General features: G+C 33.3%; 1 pseudogene; it reads right to left on the reverse strand.

The window, feature by feature from the left end:
- Window positions 1-22,527: 22,527 nt before the first annotated feature.
- Window positions 22,528-25,491, reverse strand: LOC131849103 (uncharacterized protein K02A2.6-like; annotated as a pseudogene).
- Window positions 25,492-25,782: the final 291 nt, after the last annotated feature.

Genomic DNA, 25,782 nt, shown 5'->3' on the forward strand with positions numbered 1-25,782 from the left:
TGTATGGAAGAAAATAATTATTAAACGAACGTAATTAATTGTAATGACTGATATTTTTTTATACAATAAGGAATGACAGTAGATGTTATTTCTAAGTATGAATTATGAAAACCTTATTTGTTGTATGCGATATCTTTGTCCGTAAATGAGTTGTTTTGTATTCCATTTTGTTTCCTATACATATAGTGATCGTTATGTAGACGTTCATATTGGTTAACATTAAAATTTCTTATTAATACTAGTTATTATTTATTTCCATTAAGAAGTTAATGTAAATCCGTTGTTTTTACCGCTAATCTTATACACTTTTATGACCTTTAGCACAGTGAGAGTCTGGTGCCTAATAGTCCAGACTTTCACGAAAAAATATAACTATACATTGTACTTGCCTCTTGTTCACAATGTTTTCTGTGAAGGAATAATATAGATATTATCACGTTACATTTTCATTGTTAAATTAGGTATTTAAACTCAACCAGTAAGATGTAATTGGTCACTGTTTATTTAATTTATTACCTCTAAGTTCTGCCCGAAAAGTCTTACATTTTAAATTAAATTGGATAAATAATCGATATGCACGTTAGTTGTCATACTCATATTCGCATTAATAATATCAGATCGCAATATATTATTCATGAAATTGGTTATCTTTCGGTCATAGTGTAGATATTTCCTCTTTCAGTAGCACCATACCATATCTAAGAAGCGTGGGCTGAAGCAATTGTCCAGCCGACATTCGAACAAATGCTTATTAAAACAAAGTTCTAAGTAAATTACACTCACGTTTAATGTAGAACTGTGTGTGATTAAGGCGTTGCAATGTCATAGGATAGTTTTTGCGGTCGCCCACACAGAGAAGAATTTGACTTAGCTACCAAGGTCGGGGCATGCATTGTCTTTTTTTGTCGAAATAATAATGTGATGTGTCTCATTATTATATTGAACCCATATTATTTGATGATACATATATAATTAGGTATTTTATATTATATAATTGCATAGATATAATAGACCTTGGTAATGTAGTGCACACTAAAATTCACTGAATACTCGTACCATTTCTTATAGTCGTGGATTCGATCAGCGCAATTCATTCTCATTTTACAATTGCCAACATCGTAGTATAAAAATAGATAATTATTTTCTGAATAAAATTCTTCTGCCAGAGTATCTCAGTTTTACTTATATCAACCGCCAATCAATTTGCTTTGTACGCCGTGTTTCAGTTTAAAGGGATGTAATTGTGTAAAAATATAGATAGATATAAACAGTGAAATTACAGCATATAGGAGTTATAAAATCATAGTATAGACTGACAACGGACAACCACATTGTGGAATCACCTTCCACCAATGGTATTTCCGAACCGACACGATATTGAAACGTTCAAGAAAAGAGCTTATTCCTTAAAAGGCCGACAACGTACTTGCAATTCCCCTGGTGTTGCGGGTTCTCATGGGCGGCGGTAATCACTTACCATCAGGTGAGCCATATGCTCGTTTGTCTCCTGCGTTATAATAAAAAAAAAGGTGGTAGCAAAGAAATTTTTATTCAATATTTTTTTATTGTATATATTTTTTTAAATGCAATGTATGCTTAGTTTTGTAATATAATACATAATATTATAAATTCAGAGGTGTATTCCTCTGTCTCTCTATTTCTCCATAATGTCTCACTAAACATATACATACATAAAACTTGAATTAATAAAGACTATATTACGAGTATGGACATGGGCCTTTTTACGAACAGACGGATCATTGGGCTCCTTAAAATCTGGTTGAGCGTAATGATGGCTGGCTCACCCGTCATACCCGTGAACGGGTGGTGCCTGCATGTTTTTTCGTACTACTCTAATGCTGTTGGTCGCAGCTGGCCTGTACAGGTTCACCGGACAATACACGGACGAGTGAAGTTGGCACACCAACCCCGCGGAAGGACTTATGGAGCGGCTGAAGGCCAACTCATGCCTGACGGATACTACTATAGTCTAAGAAGATCGCTTGGAGTACAAAACTCGGCTCAGGCCATCGTAATCTCGATCCCCGTTTGATGGATCGGGGGATCTATCAGAGAAGATGCTGCATGTCGAGACTGGTCTGCTCAAATAATTAAGACTTATATTATTTTATTATTTAAGCGACTATTCATTTATTTATGTCAACTTTGCTATTTCGCTTTTTGCATTCACGCAGAATTGTTTAAAATGTAATTCTCAACAATATTTATTTAAAAGAGCAACACAAGCTTTTTGCTTAGTCTTCTTGTGATGAGACTGCGTTCCAAATGAGTGGTACAATAAAAAAATACTGTTTAAAAGTGCTCATATTAAGTTTATTTGAAAACAGATTATTTCTACTCTATTCTATCTTAAAAAACAAGTAAAGTCGCGGAAAACGGATAGTACCTGATTATATATGTACTCGTAAATCTAAATACTTAGTGTGTTAGCCTACTTATTGACAACTACAATATTATTCTAATAAGTAATAGAGCGATAAATAATAATTATACAAATTATACTTATTTATGTTGAAATTTAACTAGGTGTTACATGCGATTTCGTCTGCAATTCATGTCTGTCCACTTTCTACTTCTTTGTTCTGTGAAAGCAACATACCAAATTCATTAATATAAAAAGAAACTTTATCTATATAGTGATTATAGAATATGATTAACCCGCAATACCATTCTGTTGAGTATTTAATATAAAGTGTGCAGGCGCATCTAACGTAACACAAAAGGCTGTAAATCTCCCGACCTTCCTCTCAGTTGTATGGCTCACGCCGGACGCACTCGGGGCTCTATAGTACAGCAACAGTCGCGGAAAAAAGTTTATGTTATAGGAAATTCATTAAATCTGCATCTGTATTATAAATATATATATTTATTATGTATGATTTAAATTAGAATTAATTAAATAAGGTTGATATCCTTATAGAAGTTTTGTTGTGTTAGTTATAGTCTCTATAGGATGATCTCGGCGGTCTAGCAGTATATATTACACCGATTTTCTTCCCATGGTCGCGGATTCTATTCCTCGCTCGGTACAAACATTTGTATTCATAAGTATGATTGTTTGTATTGGTCTGTGTTTTCTATGCATGTTGTGTATGTATTTGCAAAAAAATATATATCTTAGTACTGACATAAGTTGTCTACGACCCATAACACAAGCTCTGCTTACTGTGGGATTAGATGGCTGTGTGTTAATTATCCAGGGTAATTATTATAGGTATAGTACCTATATGTTTTATTTATTTTTGAAGTAAGTAGCTACTTAGTAATGTGATTTGGAATAAAACGAATATGTATATTTTAAAACTTGATAATGGATTCAATATCATTTTAAATTGATTTGTAAATGATTACGGTGTCAGTTTGACAGAAGTGGATACTTGCCCTTTGGAATGGAATTTTAATCATGCAATTGCTCAATATCGGCTATTGTTACAATATTATAAATTATTGTTATTTTGCTGTTCTCTGTAGTATATTATGAACTTTTTAAAATCAATTCAGTTTCCAGACTCAATTTACGGCCTTAAACTAAAGATAGTTAATACAAAGAATTACAAGAGTTATTTTTTGTATTACGATGGTCAAAATTCAATCCGTATTCTGCCTGGATAGTTTGTCTCTAGCCGGCAAATTTTTTTAAATAGCACAGGGCTAAAACTAAACTGTGGCTCACCTGATGATAAATGATTACCGCCGCCTATGAGCACCCGCTACACGAGGGGAATTGCAAGTGTGTTGCCGGCGTTTTATGAAGGAGTAAGCTCTTTTCTTGAAGGTTTCAATACCGTATCGGTTTGGAAATATCATTGCTGGAAGGTAATTCCACAATGTGGTTGTGATTGTCGCGCTGCGTTCGGATACGCTACATTTGTTACAACGGCGTTGTTAGGTTATAATGATTAGTGTGGCTTATTAAGTAAGTTACTTAGTAAATGTAAGTTGTGTCGATATATATGTGTACACGCAAGTCTGCGTCTATTGGTATATATGATAAAATAATCCTGAGTAATTCTTAGTTTAGAAAAGTTTTTGTTTGAGACAAATAAAGATTACTATTATTTTTTTTTCTCAGCTTTTGCTGGTTTTCTTCACACTTACGGTCCGAAACCAAGTAAGTGCAGAGTGTGTGTATGTGTATTATTATTATTATTACACAAATTGTTACCAAGGGGCACCCATTTCATATGTGTCGTTAAATAAGTGCTTCAATAACATACCATTATTGCTGCAATCCCGGATGGGGTAGTCAGAGGTATTGTCAAATGTTGATGTTATTGAAAACACAACATGCCCACATTTTGCAGGCTATATTTTGAAACTTATATACATTGTTGATATATTATAACTTTTATATATATTGTTTGATATCAGGTTTCTTTAAGGAAGATGAGAAATATAAATTTAAATAGTTGTTTTGGTATAAACTGTCAACTATTTGAATTCTCTACTTCTTGAGCGTACTTTAGGGTGATAAACTACTGCGCCATGATGCTTTCAGGCTATTTTAGCAACTAGAATAAGCTGGATTTCAATAATATGTGAATGCACCGAGATTTCCATCAAGATTTCGATCAAGGTGTCTAAGAAGTTTTAATTAATCTAGAACTTAACACTTAAGTAAAATTAATATTACTATAATTTATACCTATGTACCTACTTACGTATTAATTAAATATATGCTTTTTTTATATTTTTACTTAGATAAGTTTTATTTTGTCGGCTAATCTAAATTATTATTTAATCTTTATTTATAGAAAACACGACTGCATGTGGTCTTAATGCGTTGTTGGATATAGTTGGATTACTTAGGAATTCTTTCCTCGTCTGTACACGCATCTAATAGACACCGACTTCACACGACGGCGACCTTGCGGATATGGAGCGACGTAATGGTTCGTAATTGTAGAATGAATGTCGGAATGCTGCGATCAATCGTATCTACTCTCGGTATATTGAGTGCTCAAATAAATAAAGAAAATGGCGTTTGATGTATATTGTATACTTTTTTCTTTGAGTGTACATTTGTACGTGCAACTGCCAGATAGTTCAGCAGCAAGTAAATTTATATTTTTCAAATATTGCTTTGAGTTAAAAATATGACTCACTGGTCATATTTTAGATAGAGTCCCAAAAAACACCTGTTGTTAAAAATGAAGTAATATTATAGGTTTCAAATACAAAGACATTAACTTCAAATACAATAATTAAGATATGTTTTAAGTAAGAAAATATAGCGCGGGAAAAAAATCGCTAATTAAAAATTCTGAAAATTTATGATATCTTATAACTTCAGATTTTTTAAATTAAAACGATAATTTACTTATGACTAAGAAACCTTAATATATTGTTCTTGAAAAACCTTATGCTGTAGCCTTTCGAGGAAACCTTGCCACGTAGTTCATTCTATAATCTAGGTGTATGCGGGAGGAAAGGAGGAAGCATCTCTGAAATCGTACTGTCGGCGACCACTTAAGTACCAGCGTGTTGCGATGAATTCCCTGTTGATGGCGAGCGAGGCGATGGTAAAAGGTCGCCGTGGGCATCAAGTCAAACAATTGTTCAGAACACAGTCCGTTGTATATTCTTTTATGTTACTGCAGACATTCTGAAGGCTATGAGTCTAATGTTTTCGATTACACAAATATCAAAGTTTTCTTTTGTTCAAAACCAATACAATAGACAACCATTTATTCTTGAACTAATCATAAATTATACAGTAAAATTTTTGATGTTTATTGCTGGATCATTGTGAATATTTAATGTATTTTTTTTCTATTTGGGAACAAACGTTCATCTTTTTAGTCAAGGCTACATATCAATCTTCTACTGAATTGTTGACCTAACATATTACAGTCTATGTTGTTCATTGTTTGTTCAAATAAAGGATGCCTTTGACCATGGCTTGTGAATTTACACAAAATTCACAGTTTAAGGTCGTAATATGCATTGATCTGACGTAGGTATATATTTTTCGAATGGCAAACGATCTTTGCAGGAGAACTGGATCTAGAACTGGTTTGAATATTTAGAAAGGATGGATAATAGAAGTACCTATATCAAAAAAGATAGATAAATCACATTGCAGATTTGTGTTTGTGTGGTTGCTTATCCATGAGGATAAGCAACACAAACTTTTCTTGTAACGGTCACACAGACACCCAACTATCGTCTCGGGACCCTGTAATAATATGGACGTTACGGACTTAAGTCGATCAGATGTACTGTAAAAAGGTCTATTAAAAAGTACCCGTTCCAGGCGAATTTATATGTATAAATATGATGAATTTAAAAAAAGCAAAATAGGTATGTAAATTGACAATATATTGTCTCTGTCATTCCGGAAAACAAAGGTGTTAAGTCTCCGTACTTTGTAATTTCTTATTGTAGATAAACATTTAAATTAATCATTAAGTATGACGAAGTCTCTGATTCATATCACCAGTTTTCAGATGAGATCCTCTTGAATTGCCTCTTGCGATATGCGAAAAAGGCCACTTATTTTTATACTTGATTAAAATTACACATTGGCGGACATAATTGTTTCTATCTAACCCAATAGATGACGTACGCAATGATATTTAATTTGTGTATGTACCGATCTTATTACCACGAAGAAAGCGTAGTGTAATTAGATCTGACATTTTAGTCATTACATGATTAATGTTAAATCCCATCATAATCTGTTAGCCGCAGTATGATGGACATTATCAAATCTGTTAATTATCCAGATACCACACATTTTTAGCGCATTACACAGATTACCACGAAAAGTTTAAATTCTATTTATAAACATTATACATAAAGGGAAAATTTGATATAAACGAGTTACTAAAAATAAACAAGTAAAATGGTGGTCATTTTCGTGTATTACTCACATTGTATTAAAATATATGTACATTTGACCCGAAAAACGTTGTTTTACCATATTTTTTTAATGGAGGTTTTGGAATATTGTCATATATTAAGACCTGTAATACTGCGATCTTCATAGATCTATCGCACTTGCCCTTTTTCAAAGTTCGCTACCTAGACCCGTGAGGGACAAGAATTGAAGAATATTCTTGGGAGCGATGGTTTTTAACTTCTCAGAATAGAGTGTATACTTTTCAAAGGAGATATTTCGTTTATGCATGAGTGTTTTACTATATAAATTAAAATATTGATATCGCATGATATTGAACATAAGAGTTGATGGTAGAAGGGACTTATGGTCGGTCTAGGTCTACGTCAGCACTCACAATTAATATATTTCCAATAGTAAAATATTGGTACTTGTAAATTGTTAACAACTGAATATTATTTCGATTCAGTATATTGAATAATATTTATTATATTTTGTTGGAAATTAATAAATTATTAAACAATAAAAGATTTATAAATAATAATTTAATTGTCATAAAGAATAGCAGATAGTCTTACACTTGTGTGGTCCATGTTTTCATGTATAATATTATAATATTATTCCTTATATGACGTAAATCGTTGGTCGTTTGCTGATTGTCTATTTTTAAATTTCATAACTGTATAGGAAAGAAAATTATGTAGTATTACAGAAATGTTTTTGAGTTTCAGACTTTGTTAAAAGTCATCTGCAGCGGGTACATCAGTTTTACCTATTTCATCATTCATACCTATGTCTTTCGGTGCTGGGTTTGATTAGACTGCGATTACAGACTAAGAGGTACGACACCTTAGTTATTTGGAATGACAACGCATGAGTGGTATCACGTGTCCTATGATAACGTGATGCTATTCATGTATATAGGCGACGTTTATCGTCTACCATCAGGTGAGCCGTCAGATTGCATTTAGTCAGCCATTTTTATTATTAAAAAAAATGTTCTCTTAAATACATTTCCCGGCACAATACGTTACCTACTTACTATATATTGGTTGTACTCATAAATTTCGGATAAGTTATAGCAATAAATAAATAAAAAATCCATATAAATCCACAATTGTGCACGCACACAATGACACAAGCTAATATGGTCTTTTACGCGAAGTAGGCCTATTAACCCCGGGTCGCTGAAAATCCTGTCTCTCTGTCTGTTTATTTGTTTTTACTAACTCCGGAACGGTTCTTAAAGAAATTTGTTGTTAAAATAAATTATATCACAAAGAGGGACGTATATTATCTTTTGTCTCAAAACAGTAACGAAGTCGCGGATAATACCTACTTTTTGTATATAACAAGTATATAAGTGTTTTTCTTAATAGTTTCCTACATTCCCCCCACCCTACAATAGATCCAAAGCTGCGAGATTACAAATGTTGATTGTACCTTAATAACAACGAACGAAACCCTTGACATTTCACAGAAGAAATACGCCGGCCTCGCATATACACCTAAACATAGCTATTTACCTTCTTAGAGAAGTCATCAGTGTATTTACCACAGATATTAAATTGAACAGATGTCGCAACTGCGTCTATTTTATGTATCTATTGTTTATCTCAAGTAAGCGTAAAAGCCAGTATTCAATTTGCCTGGAATTTATTCTGAAAAATTTTATTTATTTATGTGGTATATAGAATTAGAATTAAATTGAAGAATAAGGCATTCAATATCCTATTAAACTATCATATTATTAATATAATACACTTTATTAAAAGTATCTAGAGTTTTGACTGAATTTTGATTTGATTTGATTTATTTTAGTATTGTATTTTATAATTTTACCATCTCTTAGTCAGTGCAATGTTGATGGAATCTTAATTTTTATTTGCACCTATGTCTGTTTACTTCGCGTACAAATGTTAATTTGAACAAAGGCTATATAAAAAAAATATAGAAGTTAATATTTACTACGCTATTCAGTAGCGGGAGATGGCAATCTAAAGTACATTTTATGTAGGTTTGAAATATTCTTTAAAAATTCGCTTACTTGCAAAGTTTTATATACATTTAATATGTCATATTATAAATGTATGTAAAACATGACACTAAAACAAAGTTACAAAATATCATCTGTCGGTTACTATTAAGTAGTTTTCAATTTTTTTTTGTAATTTATATGACTGAATAGCTTTTCTAATATCGTACTAATGTTATAAACGCGACAATTTGTGTGTATAGATGGATAGATTCATGGATGGATGTTCTTACTCATTCACATAAATTCTACTGAACGGATTTTGATGAAACTTTACAGTAATATAGCTTATACGTTAGAATAACACATATATACATATAAATAAAATTGGAGTGTCTGTTTTTAATATTGAAATAACCGTTTTTTCTACATGCATATGAATATAAATGGTACATACATCAAAATAACATTTTTACAATTTTTGTTTATCTGTCTGTTTGTACGGCTAATCTCTGAAATGGCTGGACCGATTTTGACGGGACAAAAAAATCTTTTAATTTAAAAAATTAAGTTAAATTCAACACGGACAAATTCGCGGGTACAGCTAGTAGGCTATAAATTTCCTACTAGTGAAACCGCGGAAAGAGTATGTAATTTAACTTTTATATGAAAAAAAAATATGGTAAGCTGAATTTCTTAAATAATATAATTGGTTCCGAAGAGATATAGTTAATTGCGGCGTCTACGTCCGTCTACGTCTATGGTATTTACGCTGCAATTAATGGTAGGTACGACACAGTTGAATTACATAGAACAATATGCTAGTTTAATTTCCTTGGCACGTAGTGATATACAAAGTGGCTGGCTTATGTCAGACGGACGACCTTGGGACACGCTGACATTCCATGCCCTTTCTTCCACCTTGCTGTCTAAGTCTTCTGCACGGTGATCGCATACTTGATATGTTATTAATATGCTGCGATTCCTCCACCACCCAAGGTCAAATCTATGCAGTCCCAATGTTATTGTCAGTGGCGAAATAAATTTTCAACTTTAATAACGTTAGCTTATGGTTTATATTAAGATATCTTCCGTGATTAGTGAGGTATCAATCAACGCTATCTTGTATCCGAAATAGGTAGCTCCACTTATGTTCCGTGTGTATTATTTCCGCAGTTTGAAGTTTCAATTTGAATTAGACGAAATTTTTATTGTATTGTCTAAAACTCTACTTTATTCGGAAAGTACTAGTACTAGGTTTTATTTGTATAATCCTTCCGATTTAATAATTCTCTCGTATTCTATGCGCAACTATTGTGAACTATTTTTGTCAGCAAGTTACTTGTAGTATGAATTTGATAGATTTTATAGCCTCCATTTTGTTAAAACTGTAAGATATTAAAAGTCAATAACCCTTTAATTTTGTAAAATACAAAACAAATTAAATTAATTTAATATATCTCCTTCGGCAGTTTTAGAAGCTTCTATAACATCAGATTTACTACAATTAAAAACATATTTTCCAATTTATTCCTAACACTATTTATATATTTGAACCTCAATACAATTATCGTAGATTATTGTGTATATTCATCCATAATATAGTAAAGATTAACATATATAAGGTATGTATATATAAACCCGTATCTAATGAGTTAACATTTAATTACTATTCCCTTGCAAATGTGTAGATCATAATATTAAAACAAAGGAAGACCTTGGGATGCGTTAACTATTAGACTAAATTTAGGCACATGGCCCTGTGTAGCATACGTAATTTTTTTTCTTGTATTATTCATAGAATTTAGGTATAGACATCAATGATGGGTGACCAGAATCCGAAATGAATTAGGAAGTGTAATAACAGTCATTTATTTAATAATTTCTAATTTTCCGCTGTTTTTTATGTAGTGGCAATGGCAAATGGCAAACAAGCTGACTTCCTATCTGATGGTAAGTAATCATACCTATATAGTCATTAATAGGAACAGTACAACGAACGTAATGCCAATGATACCTCTCATGCATTTACGTTCCGGGGTACTAAGATCTCATTTCTTATTCTCATCTCATATCCTGTCCCTATTACTTACAATCGAAACACAGTTTACAAAGAAAGCTGTTTGATTTTTTTTAGACTATGATGATGGTGGTGATGGTGGCACTTGGTGTTTGAAGTAGAAGGAGATTGAGGTACTCCACAGAAGAAGTTTTACTAAGTCCACCTCGTTGATTATAGCCTTAAAATTTTTATTTTTTATTCTATGGATGATAATGGAATAAATGTGTACCCGACTGCATTAATGACATTCGTTGGCGGAGTACCAGAAGAGAATTATAAAATGATAATGAGTTCATGCAAACTGCGGACATATAGTGTTGCGTTCATTACGATGTCGACATCTAAAATAATAATAATAATCCTGGACAATGCACTCAGCGTCATATGATCCCAACGATATCAGCAAAGCTTTTGTTACGAGCACCAGAAAACTAATACAAATACTTACATGTTTTTTTTTATATACTTAGAGAACACTTCGATGGATACAAAGAATCATAGTCATGAATATAATTTGGACTGTGTGAGTATTGAACCCGCGACTATCGGAAGTAAAGTAGTGTGCTAAACCGCTAGACCAAGGGTTGCCTTCCCCGTCTTTGATTACGTTTGTGCGTACTTAATGATTATTTTTTATTTGTATGTTTGCTACAATTGACTGACTTGAAATAATTAATTCACAGAAAATTACACTATTTACTTCGCCTCGGGTATAGTGTTTATTTGTCTGTATTTTCTTATATAAAAATATATTTAAACTCACTAAATAAATCGATGCTTCCTCATACAACTTACTAATATGACGTAATTATATAATTGTATTAAATTATCACAAAAACAATATGCAGTAATAAATACGGGAAATCCCCACATATACATAACGGGTTATTCTATAAAAATCTTTTTATAAGCTAAATTGCGTAACTATATTTCTTTTCGGACTACTCTAATGCTGTTGGCGGCGAGTGCAGATGGCACTTCAAACCCGCGGAAGGACTTATGGAGCGGCTGAAGACCAACTCCTGCCTGCCTGACTTTAGTCTGAGGGCATCACTAGGGATTCGAACCTCGGCTATGGCTGTCGTAACATCGATGAACTGGGCGGGGATTGATCGTACTAACTTATTTTTATTGAAATCTATAATTACCCTCTAATCGCCATCCGCTACTGTTTGACCACGCGAAGCGTTTTTTTACGGATTTCAATGGCAATTAGGTAATTTCATATGAAACGTTTCATATCCATGCTCAATTCTAATACTTTTTATAAGCTATATATTACTCGCAACATTATCTCTTCTTAAGATGAACGATAGTCTATTACTATGATATAAGCTATCGTCATATCAAATTTATTTTAAATCCGCTTAGTCGTGTACAGACAACAAATAGACATACAAATAGAGACACTGTCGTATTTATAATATTAGTATGCAATATAAATGAAATACTGTGTTGTTTGTTTGTTGAAACAAACACCTGGATACAAAAGGGGTAAGGTTAAAAGATAATACAAAAAAACTGCATATAAATGGTTAAAATATTCGATATGTATGAAATGCAATTGCATTAGTGTATTTTAAAGCTGCAGGAAAACGTTAGTGTAACAATAAAAGCGATTCCGCATGAAGTGGTCTATATTTAGTATACTTACTCTAGAGATGATCGAAAACATCGATGTTTCGTCCATAAATATCGATATTTACATCGATGTATTCGATAACATTGATCCTTAATCAGTAATGATATTGAACAAAAGAGTAATTCGAAATAGGATACCAAACTTGACGACTTAAAAAAAGTCGAATCGCAAAATTTTTGATATGAATGGGATTTTAACCAGATGAATTAAAAATCATCACATCCTTGTTTTTCGTCACCTGCGTTCCTTATTCTACATTATTTATTGCTAGCTGTTCCCGCGATTTCGTTCGCATGGAACTTTCCTTTATTTTTCTAACTCCTTATTAAAACTAGTCCCGTCAAAATGTACCGTATTTATATTCAGACAGACAGAGATGTATGTACCGTATTTATATTCGTATGTATGTAGTAACAAACGGTTATTTTAATATTACAAACAGATACTCCAATTTAATTTATATGTACAGATTTATATTTCGGTGCTCATAGATGGTTATCGACATCGATGTTTTCTTAATATCGATCATCCCTAAAGCAATCGCAGGCTATGCATACCAGAGACTCGGCGGTCTGAATCTAATTAATTACACCAAGGCTCTAGTTTGTCCCCAACGAGTTGTTGCCATCATGTTTTAGTTGGGTATTAAGTGATAAGAGAAAATCCTTTTCTTAAATTATTCTAAGTACTATTTGATCGGGAGGGGTGGTGTGAGATTTGTTAGTATTGGGGACTATTTGGACTAATGATCTCATCGCTAGCTTAGTAGTTCTACCTCCCCCAGTCCCTCCTGGAAACCGTAGACGTTAATTCCTTGCTGAATTCGTCGCGATGGGCTAATTGATCTAACATACTCGTATACTGCCCAAATACCTTGTAATGTGATTGAACATCTTTCCATGAGGGACTTCATCGAAATATTAAGATAATTTATTAACCTTCCTATGCGATACGTTAAATAGGTTATAACTTAACCTTGTACATTTTAAGGGAATAAATTTACAAGTTTCCCTTCTTGAACGATTGTACGTTAAATGTTACGAAAATAAATGTCCCACTAAAGAAAGAATATTGTACTTATAAAATTATAGATAATTTCTCGCATAGCTCTAGTGACTTGCACCATAATACAATGATTACATTACATTAATAGGTTTTAGCATCATTTGCATATTAGGCTTATGGTTTTCTATTGATTATTATCGTGGCAAATAAATTGTGCAATACCGTGCATAATTGATAAGTGCGAGCCATCCTCGAAAACTGATTAGTAAGTCGAGAATATCAAGGATTTGTAATGTTGAGGTAGCAAAAATTTATTATTAATTAGGCGCTAACGGTTTACGGTGGCGGGGCATCATGCCGCGCCAGCGGTGGAGGATAATAAAATAAACATGAGGTTAGGTCAGTTAGCCCATCGTGATAAGTGATAAGATGGAATTTATCATGATATCAGGAGATTAATCATGTTGACAATCCCCTTCTCAATATTAGTCGGATGAAACAAATATAATATAGCCTAGATTATTATTGTGACGGCCTCGGTCTAACGGTTTAGCACACAGTCTTACTTACTTACTTACTTACTCGAAGGTCGCGGGTTCTATTCTCAAATAGTACAAACATATGTACGTTAATCTTGAAACTGTACCTGAAGATGTATTTCTTAGTATTACATTTAACCAAACATAAAAAACTTATATTAAAAGCTTATAGCATATATTATATAATATTAGAAAAATGCTTCTGCTTGCTGCGGCAACAGTACGGTGATGGGCAGCAGTTAAAGATGATAAAGTAAGAAGAATACAATAAAGTCAGGTCGGCTGCATTTTCTTTGATTACTTTGCGCTTCCACGAAGTACTCTCCGGCTTTATTAGGAGTAACGTCACATGTATTATATAGCGAGGGAGGTACGCCTGCATAAACCTTATCCTTAAAAAAACTAGGAGAGTAGAAGATGGGTCTTAAAGGTTACTAGCGAGAGGGATACCAGTCACTATTACTGACAAACCGATTCCTCCATTCCATCAATGCTCGTCACTGTCAAAAGAACGCGTCAGTACCTTAGTAACTACACCGTACACACGTAGGTATCAAATATAAACAATATAACAATTACAATAGCGGGCGGTCGCAAATCAAAGCGAAATCTGCATATAATCAGCTTCTATCAATCATTTTAAACTATTCTAGCCATTAAAACGGTGATTAGCACATTATGAGCTACCGTCTACAATGAAGTTGTCCTACGCTTGAAAAGTTGAATAATAAAATTTGACATTCATTAGATAAATATGATGTTTTGCATATATTTTTGTAATTGTCATAACGATGCAACGGTTTAATTATGTGTAACTTATAGTTAATCAATTCAGATTTTAATGATGCTTTTACTAGCTTAGAGTGTATGTGCGATGAAAAAAAGTAAATGGAATCTTTGAAATATTAATTCAACACTATTTACTTAAATTGTGGTGTTTACCATACTGTAAATAAATATTCTGTGTGTGTTTCAGCGAGGAAGATGGTAAAAAGTCTTCAACGTGGATACCTTAATCTCACCTATTTCAGCTGCAATGCAGCTTGCTTTGTAAGCCGTGCTTTGATTGTAGGATGAAATTAGGTAGTAAATATCTATCCATCTATAATAATAATAATTTCAGGACAATTCACACAGCGCCATCTAGACCCTAGTTAAGCTAGCTAAAACTTGTGTTATAGGCACTACATAAAAGATACAAATACATAGATAGATATATATATTTGTAAACAAACACATATTATACATAGAAAATATCCAGACTGACACAAATAATCGTACTCATGAATACAAATGCTTGTGTCGTGCGAGGAAACGAACCCGCGACCATATGAAGTAAGGCGGTGTGTTAAAACGTTAGACCACCGAAGCTGTCGAATCGAATCTATCACGGGCGTTACATGATAACGTGATGTCTATGGTGGTGTTTATGTTCATAGGCGACAGATACAACATACGATTTGTTATTTCAATTGTATAAAAAATGTTCTTATAGTTTTCCCTGACTGCTAATGACATAAGTTTAAATATATGTATTTATATAGTTATGGAAGAACTATTATGGAATACAAACATATACATACAATACAAGCAATAAAGATATTAATATAGTTAGGCATAACTACGACGCAAATAAAAATAAATATCTCTTTTTTAATTTAAAAAATAAATATTATATTTTCGTATCAAGGATATTGTACTTAGATTGCCCACATTGTGTTTATGTATTGTATAAACAATTTCATGTTTTCAGACCACACACATCGCATCATATATTTTCCCTTTATGCCAGTTACTTATGGTGTATGTATCATTAATATTAAAATAAATTATCCTTATCAACTTCGAGAGCGTCGTGGCCTTGTAGCCTCAATTATATATATTCCTGACTGACTTTTCGTTGAAGGAAATAACCCATATCAAACCAAAAAATATCCTCAGAGATGGTGGCAGGTATGTAGGAATGAAGAGAATGCTTTAAAGAAAGTATTACATATGAATGTCGATGTCTATAAGGGCAGAGAAAGGCCGAAAAAGAGATGGATGGACTGTGTGAAAGATGATATGGCAAAAAAGTGAGTACATAACGATGACTGCGAATGGGGATGAAAGGAAAAGAAAAACTTATTAAGCTGACCCTAAATGAATGAGGTAAGGAAGAAGCAGATGATGATTATGGTGGCAGGCTTGGTATATTGTTTCCAAATGTACTACTTGTACTGACTACAGTACATAATAGTCATGTCGGTATATTGTTGTTTTGATTCTATGTAAAAATAGCGTATTAGAGAAATAATTAACTTCTAAATAGGTCTTTAAAATATTTCATGTTACATCATCATCATCATCTGCTTCTTCCTTATCCCATTTATTTGGGGTCGGCGTAATATGTTTTTCTCTTCCATTCATCCCTGTTCGCAGTCATCGCATTATTTACTTTACTTATTAAAATAATTCGTGTTACATCGGATTAAAATATTCTACTATTTCGACAGTGATAATTTCCTTGACTACCCTATGAGGGGTTATAATCAGGAGGTATCTCTTAAATATATATATTATAGTCAGTAAACCCTATTAATAATAGTAATATTGTCTACTATTAATACACTACGTTATACAATACACTTATTATAATAATATATGTATATTATATTGATGAAACAATAAAATTGACAGAATCCAACCTGATCAAACATTTAAACCTGCAGTTACTATATATTTACATATTATAAAAATTGTATTTTCTTCAACAAGAAATTTCTTCAGCAAGAATGTATATAACATTCTTAGACAGTCTTGCAATTTCATTGGTTATTGATTTCGAATTTATACCAAGGTTTTTTGAAGCATTAATCAAATTCAGCATTTTTTTACATCAGCATCAGACCAGCCATTCTCCTAAAAGAAAATCATATAATAAATTTGTAATTTTGCTTTAAATCAATATACATATTCAAATATATTTACCCAAATAGTGTTGTTGTAAAAATATGGTAAAACAATATCAAATATTATTACATGTATTTATTTAGCCTGAAATCCATTTGATTTTGTATTTGACAATTATTTAATAGATAACATATGTATTTACTTTATTTGTATATCTATACTTAATCCACTTAATCTTTGAAACCTATTGATATAGCTGTCCTTACTGGTTTAGATCATCTAGAATAATGTTTTATAGTAACATAATGGTGAATAATTTCTTCTAATAGAGTAATTCGTATTATCGTCCTCCACATACAAACTCACAAGATTTATATCTTTTCTGTAGTATAAGTAATAGTAATAATAATACGTGAAGCGAATACGTATAAAGTATTTTTTACGAAAAACTGCGCAGATGGAGGTGTATGAAATTTCGCACATTTTTAGCTTATGTAGAGGAGCGAAGAATTCTAATATTTTTTTTAATATATCCATAAAAAATACATTACATAAAAAAAAACAAACATTACACACACTACTATGTCTTTTGTTTATTATTAATGTCTATGGTCAACAGATTAATATTATTTATCTATAAAATGTTTAACTATAGACAAATTTAACATCAGTTAAATTATGGTTTTAATTCTGAATTGAAATAAAACCTGATCAAAGTCACGGGCAATAAGTAGTAAAAAACGCTGCTTCAAAAATTATAAATATTTGAACAGCTTGGTTTGCGAAATTTACATTGTCCTCGGTGATAACACTAGGTATTTTGGATGGATTATATCATTTATTGTATTAAAATAAGAATCCAACTGGCACGAGGTTTGTACAAAAGTGTAGTAGAGTGACAGACAACCTAAATGGTCAGGGGTTCGATCCTCGCGTATGAACACAAATGAATATGATTGTTGGTATTGGTTTCGAAGGTATACTGTGTGTGTATTTGTAAAAATATATATTATATATTTTTATTCCTGAGGAATTATCAAAAGTTATATTACATTTTCTTTTTATTTATTTCTTGAAAAAATATATTAAGGCTAATCTGCATATTTTTTTGTATGTAGGTTTTTTATATGGATTATCTAATCAAGGCAACAATTTATAAATCATTAACAGTTGAAAGTATTCAATTGTTATTTTTTTCTATATAGTTGCACGCATATCTGAACATAAAGAGCGTGCCTTCAGCACATAAAAATGAATGTCATTCAAGAACAAATAATCGTAATTTTATGACGTTTTACAATCAACATGAAATTTATTGTGAAAGATCAAGAACAAGATTAATATTAACTTAATCTTTTCCTGAAAGTCATTAAATTTTATTAGATAAAGTTTAATTTCGTTTCCTACCATAACATAGATATGCAGTATTTTTATTTTTGCTATTATTTATATTTTTTAGTTTTGTGTGTGTAATTTGCGTCTGTTCTTATTAACAGAGTTAACGCTAAGAAAACTGATATGCTAACGAAATGAGCAATAAAACTTGAAAATAAAAACACCTACTTTACGATGTAATAACCCTGGACAAATAACATCCCATAGTAAGCAGAGCTTCTGTTATAAGTACTAGACAACTGATGGAAATGTTTGCACCGTGCGAGGATTAGAACCCGCGACTATCGTAAGTGAAGCGGTGTGCTAAACCGCTAGACCAGCGAGGCCGTCAAATACATATAAGTAAACATTAAAACCGAGACCATTATTAAATGCACACATATGTACGTAATGCCCCAAAATGATATCAGAAATAGGACAATATGTTTACACCATCGAACCGACATGTCTCATGTTGTATATGTACGTGACCATATTATCACTTCCATATTCAATCTTGTACAAAATGCGGTTAGACGGAAAATTTACTTGCGTTCTTATGACGTCTATACTTGAAATAAACTATTATTGTTCTGTATTCGAATGTGTATCTAAATAAGTAATTAAGCTAGTATAAACCATACTCTATTAATCATTTCGTAACCCACGTATACTCAACAAAATGTTATCCTGCTAGTTTTTATGTAGGGCGACAATATTTTCGTAGGGACAAAATAATTGTGTAGACAAAATAATAATTTTGAGTAAAGTTCTGGAGTGGTGACCGCGGATTGGAACATGCAGCGTGGGAAGTGCTACGACAGGGTGGCACGACGACCTCGTCGACATCGCAGGATGCGAGCAGCGCAGGACCGATCTTCGTGGAGATTTTTAGCGGAGGCCTTTATTGAGCAGTGGACCTCATCTGGAGAGAAGAAAATAATTATACTTTTTTTTACTGTTAGTGCAACAGTAAAAAAGTGTCATAATTATTGTGTTTTCAAACGGTCTACGATGTTGTTGTTGAAAATAGTATAGAGTCTTTTTCTTTATTTTTTATAGTTTTATAAAATAATTAATACTTTTATATACATAAAAAACGCAGAGCCGATTGTCGTAGAGATTTTTTGTGGAGAAATTTGTTCTGCAATGGACGTCTTCCGGGCTGAAATGATGATGATACAGATCAAAATAAATTTCATTTTTTTAAGCGGCTAATCTGCCCTACATGATAAAATAATTTTTGAATTTGAAAAAGTAAAAGTAAAACTCTAAATTAGCACTAACTTGTATTATGTATCAGTTGGTATCTAATTTTCTAATTATACTACATACGCACTTTTTTTATCCGTTACATGTAATATAGGGTTTTCTATTAATTAAATAAAAAGATTAATTAATATTATTCGATACTAATTATCGCATGGCTGAAGTCAATATGAAATACGGAAGTATCGGTATTTGCACAACACCATAACTTTGTGTACTCAATTGTACATAATTCAATAAATTTCATTTTACAAATATTAAAACCAAGTTGTCAATATAAGTTAATACATAAAAGAAAAATTTAAGACTGTTATGAACTTCTTCTATAGCAAAATATAACTATACATGAAACAAATTAAAGGAAGAAGCAAAGGTACTCTCACAAAATTAGGGTTATAATTGCTTAGTGAATTGCTGGTGATCATTATTTCACGAGTAGGCTAGTTCATGTGGTCTAATGACTGTCTATTTGACAGTCATGGCCACAAGATTCTTATATTCCGAGAAATAGATATTATTTTAGGGTACGGAGACATGAATCCTCAGTCCTTAGGAATGGCAAGTGTGTATAGGGCGCTGGGGCGGTGCTGCCAACGATGGTGGTAATTAAAGGCGCAATATGTAAAAGTAACAATATATTATAAAAATATATGTCGTAACAAACTATGTATGAAAGCAAGAGCAATAGAAGGAATCATAACAAAACCATAGCAACCAATATAAAAATATTAATATTTAAAAATAAGGAATTGCCGTGCCATACAGCGGCCTGGATGTAAGGAGTCCTGTATAGCAACGTTGGAGATGTAGCAGATTTACACATTTATTTTATTATATCTATAGTACTATTAATGTCTATAGGAGATGGTTAATACATACTTTCAAGTTATATAAAACAAAATTAGCCGGAGTTGAATAGAGACGTATATAATGTTAAATCTGAATAATTAACATCTGATGGCAATCAAGTCCCATGGTAAGCAGAACTTGGATTATGTGTACTAGATAACTGTTATATAAATACTTAGATTTATTTTGTTAATACATTCATAATATACATAGACGCTATAAACTCCCTGGCCGATACAAACAATCATACTCATGAATACAAATGTTTGTTCTGTGCGAGGAATCGAACTCGGGAGCATCGGAAATAAAGCAGTGTGCTAAACCGCTAGACCACCGTGGCTGTCTTATGAAAATACATTTAAAAAATTAACCAAATATTTTTTTAAGACAATTTTAAAAAGTCTCTAAATTTTATCCTAAACATACAGTCACCTAAAAGGACAAGTCGCTAAGTGTTCGTACATTGTTTTTGAAGTAACAATCATTAATTACTGCCGTGGTAGGTATTCAGGTGGGCACAGATGTTTGCATACTCTGTAATTGTCCACCCACCTGCCCTATTGATGCTGAGGCCGGCCCTGGCTTTTGATCTTAGTATCGTGGCGGTAATGAAATAATTGATATTAACATATTGCATCTCATTCTATGCACTGCAGAGATTAGATTTACTTTTAAACAGACTGTTAACTCTTGTGTTATATTATATTATATTATTTTATGTTATATTATATAGTAAGAGTAAACAAGAAGAACAAGTATCAAATCCCGCTGTGTATCAGATGGAATATTGATATGTATAAGGTGACACGGTAGTAATAGAAACAACTGTTATGCACAAGTACTGGTTTATTACTGACTGTGTTTGAGTTACAGGCTCTCTAACATTATTACGTCATAATAATAGTGAATGAATGAATCTTTCCAATGAATTTTGAAACCTGTTGACGAGATTTACATTTATTAAGTACGGCTCATTTAGTACATCTTACATTACAATAATATTCTTACACTAGTCTTACCAACTTAACTAACTTACTTAAAATATACAGTATAGTCTACTTTTTTCGGGGCCTTTTGGAACGTCCGGGTATGATTGCATAGACACCGGTTGAAAAGTAGATGTGGCATGCGGTATTTGAGCCGCGGATTCTTGTTGCGTCGAATCCTCATCCACACGTTCCGTAACCCTACAGTCACTATCATCACAAAGAACCCTATTTTCTTCATTTGAAAATTTCCCCCCTCATCACTACAGAAGGTTTGGGATCAACCAACTGTTGTGTTTGTGACACAGTGAGGGGTGGTGAAAATGAAAACACCGTATCGTACACGGAACGAGCTGTACTATTCTCCGGCTTTTTTTTACAATCCATATTTATTTTGCCTTTATACTGTAGTATTTGGTCCAAGTGTCTAATACATTTAGTATTTTGTGAATATATATTTAAATAACCTATTCCCAATAATTTCTTCGACTACGCCTACTTTATATGTTCCTTCCTAGCGCTATACCAACGTACCAGTACCCTGTCTTTTTAAAATGTCTGCAGTTTGTTTCAACTACGTCATTATTATTAAAAGATGTTTTTCTTACTTTAGGAAGTATTAAATCAAGTCTTGATCTTAAATTTCTACCAAACATTAATTTTCGGGTGATTGACCTGTAGAGCAATGTATAGTATTTCTGTATTCGAACAAATAACCCAATAATTTTTCCTTTAGATAACAGTGGTTTAAATTTTCTTTTAAAATAATTTTTAACATTTTTTTGCAAGTTCGAACAGAGTTTTCCACTTGACCGTTACTACATGGGTGATAAATTGGTGACGTAATATATTCAATACCATTACTGGAACAAAAATCTTTAAATTCTTTACAGTTTATTTTAACATCATTATCCGAAACTAATGTGTTAGGTATACCGTAACTGAGAAAATCTGTTTTAATTTTATTATGAGTGCTTGAGTACTGACGCCGGCATTCATATGAATACACTCAAGCCATTTAGAAAATGCGTCGATTACTACTAGGTATACCCGTTGCCCTATAAACAGGTAGTCAATGTGAATGCGACAAGGGCGCGGGCGGCCGCGGCCAGGGCGCGGGCGGGGCGCGAGGGGGTGAGGGGCGCACAATCATGCATTGTTCGCACGCGCCGCTCCAGTGTTCGATATCACTGTCTATACCTGGCCACCACATTCTACCGCGCGCATTACATTTCATTTTCACTATACCTAAATGTGTACTGTGTAACTCCTGCAACATTCTTTCACGCAATAATAAGGGAATAACCACCTTATGGCCTCGCAATAGCACACCATTTTCAAATTGTAAATCAGTTCTACATAGAAAATATGGAGTAATACTTTTACATTTAATTTTTCGCGGCCAACCGACGTTCATATATTTGATCACCGTTTGTAATGTTTTATCATTTTTAGTTGCCTGTTCCACATCGTTATACGAACCGCCGACGAGGTCGCGTCTAAAAAATTTATGGCACTGTATGCGTCGAATTCTTTGTCGCTTTTGCATACTACATCTGAAACCGGCGCCCTGGAAAAATAATCCGCCACCACATTTTTTTCACTGCTAATGTACTGAACGGTGTAATTATATGCCGATAGGATAATCGCGTATCTTTGTAGACGTAACGCTGTCGTGGTCGGAATACCTATTTTACTATTAAATATCGAAACCAGCGGCCGATGGTCCGTCTTAAGAATGAACGGGTCACTTCTACCATATAAGTATTGATGAAAATGTTTTACACCGAATATAATCGCAGTGGCCTCTTTCTGTATTTGGCTATAATTCCGTTCGTTTTTTGAGAGTGAACGGGAACCGAAAGCCAGAGGGCGCTCCCGACCCTCAGTGTCGAGTTGCGATAATACCGCCCCGAGACCGGTGGGCCCGGCGTCTACGGTAAGTACAAGCCGCGCCTCGGGATCAAAGTGCGCCAGCACCCGTTCCGATGCAAGTTCAGCGCGTACGCGGCGCACGGCGCGCCACTGCCGCTCGCCCCACTCCCACCTAGCGCCATCTCTTAACAACTCGTGAAGTGGGCTCATTATAACTTTTACTTTTTCAGGACTTGTACGTAAACCAGTTTTATCAATTACGTAACCTAGATATGTTATATTTTTTTTTAAAAATTCACATTTGTCCTTTTGTAACCTTAACCCTGCGTCGTTTAATATTCTCAACACTTGTTCTAACCTTTCTAAATGTTTTTCTCTGGTGGGAGCTGTTATACAGATGTCATCTAACCATATACTGATACCATCTATGCCTGACAGCAATATTTCCATTGATTTTTGGAATACAGCAGGTGCGTTAGCGAGACCGTAGACGAGACGCGTATATTTAAATAGCCCTTTCGGTGTATTTATGGTTGTTAATACTTGTGAGTCGTCGGACAAGATAAATTGATTATATGCGTTTTTTAAGTCAATTTTGGAGTATTGTTCACCCCCACCTAGTTTTGCAAACACCTCCTCAATCCTCGGTAAAGGATATTTATCAATTATTAAATCTTTATTGAGTGTAATAGAGTAATCACCGGCAATTTTCACTGTACCGTCGTTCTTCAACACCGGTACTATAGGCGATGCATAATTAGAATTATTTACTGGAACTAATATACCTAATTTTACAAGTCTATTTAATTCCGCTTCCACCTTATCTTTTAAGGCAAAGGGTATGGTACGAGCTTTAAAAAATTTTGACACGGCGTTTTCTTTCGATTGTAATTGAACCCTAAACTTATTAAAACTACCCATTTCATTTCGCCACAAATTAGGATATCGTTCCAACAATGTGTTTACATTATCATCCTGACTGAACTTATTAATATTTGTAGTCAACATCAGACCAAAAGAGGACATAAAATCACGTCCCAGCAGGGGTGGGCCGTTTGAATCTACTACAAATATTTTTAACGGTTTTATTTCATTATTAAATGTAGCCTCACTCACGAAATGCCCTAATGGCGCAATTTTATGTCCATTATACAAACACATTTTAATATTACTATGAATTAGATTATGCATCAAAAACTTATCGTTGTACATATTTTTTGATATTACTGATACCCCCGACCCCGAGTCTAACTCCATAGTCACCATTTTATTACTTAATAATAAATCTATCTGGATCGGCTTATTATTAATTACATACCTTAAATTAAAGTTATGGCACTCGCCACATCCGGTATCACTATCCGTATCATTATTTTCGTTTTCGATTTGGTTTACATAAACACTTTTATTTTTTTTATTACACATTTTTTTTTTAAATGCCCTTTTTTACCGCACTTTTGGCACTTGTAGTTTTTATAACGGCACTTATCTTCGCTGTGGTTTTTTAAACGATGGTGGTAATTAAAGGCACACACTAAACAATGTAAATCGCGTAAATACTTATGTTGATCGCGGCCCGCTTGTGATGCACACGCCATTCGTGAATTCATCCCGCCGCCATATTTATATATTGAGCTGTGCGATAGTTTATACATGGCTTCTTCTTTTACAGCCACCGAGTCTGATAGGAACTTCGCATCTCTAGCACATTCTGCCTTTTCCGCTAAAACGAGCTAACTTCAACTCGGAAACATTTTGTTCAAACAACTTGTCACGCTCGGGGCCAGACCCCAGGCCTAGGACGAACCGGTCCGTAAGGTTTGTGTCCAGGGCAACACCGAAGTCGCAGTAACTTTAATCCTCTTAGTCGTTAGTCCCCCAGCGATTAATAAAATGCTCTGTCAGCAAATGAACATTGTTTCGGTTTAAAATGGCTGTCGAGTAACACCACCAGTTGTACAAAACTCAGTTCCTCCAATTCTTCAGGGTAAGCTAGGTTACGCACGAGACGGTATAGTTGTCTGATAAATGCGTAATCAGTATTGCAGATTTATTGTCCTCCTTTACATTATTCACTTTTAAAAACTGAGTCAATCTATTTAAAAATAGACCACTCACAGTTTTTATAGTCAAAGATAGGTAAATTTCCTATAAAAGACATTTTTAATTTTTATTGCAGGTAAGATCGTCCTCGTCGCCACTGATATGTATAAGGTGACACGGTAGTAATAGAAACAACTGTTATGCACAAGTACTGGTTTATTACTGACTGTGTTTGAGTTACAGGCTCTCTAACATTATTAGGAGGTAGTCATAATAATAGTGGTAGGTAGGTAGCTACACATCAAATATACGAAGTAAATTCCTATATAATTAGTGTAGTAATAATAAACGTATGAATGAATTGAATGTATTTTCTCGATGTGAGAGATCTAGTGCCAGTAGTGGGCTA

This window comes from Achroia grisella, unplaced genomic scaffold, assembly GCF_030625045.1.
Source record: "Achroia grisella isolate CSIRO2021 unplaced genomic scaffold, CSIRO_AGI_Agris_v1 utg1096, whole genome shotgun sequence".
Classification (NCBI taxonomy): Eukaryota; Metazoa; Arthropoda; class Insecta; order Lepidoptera; family Pyralidae; genus Achroia; species Achroia grisella.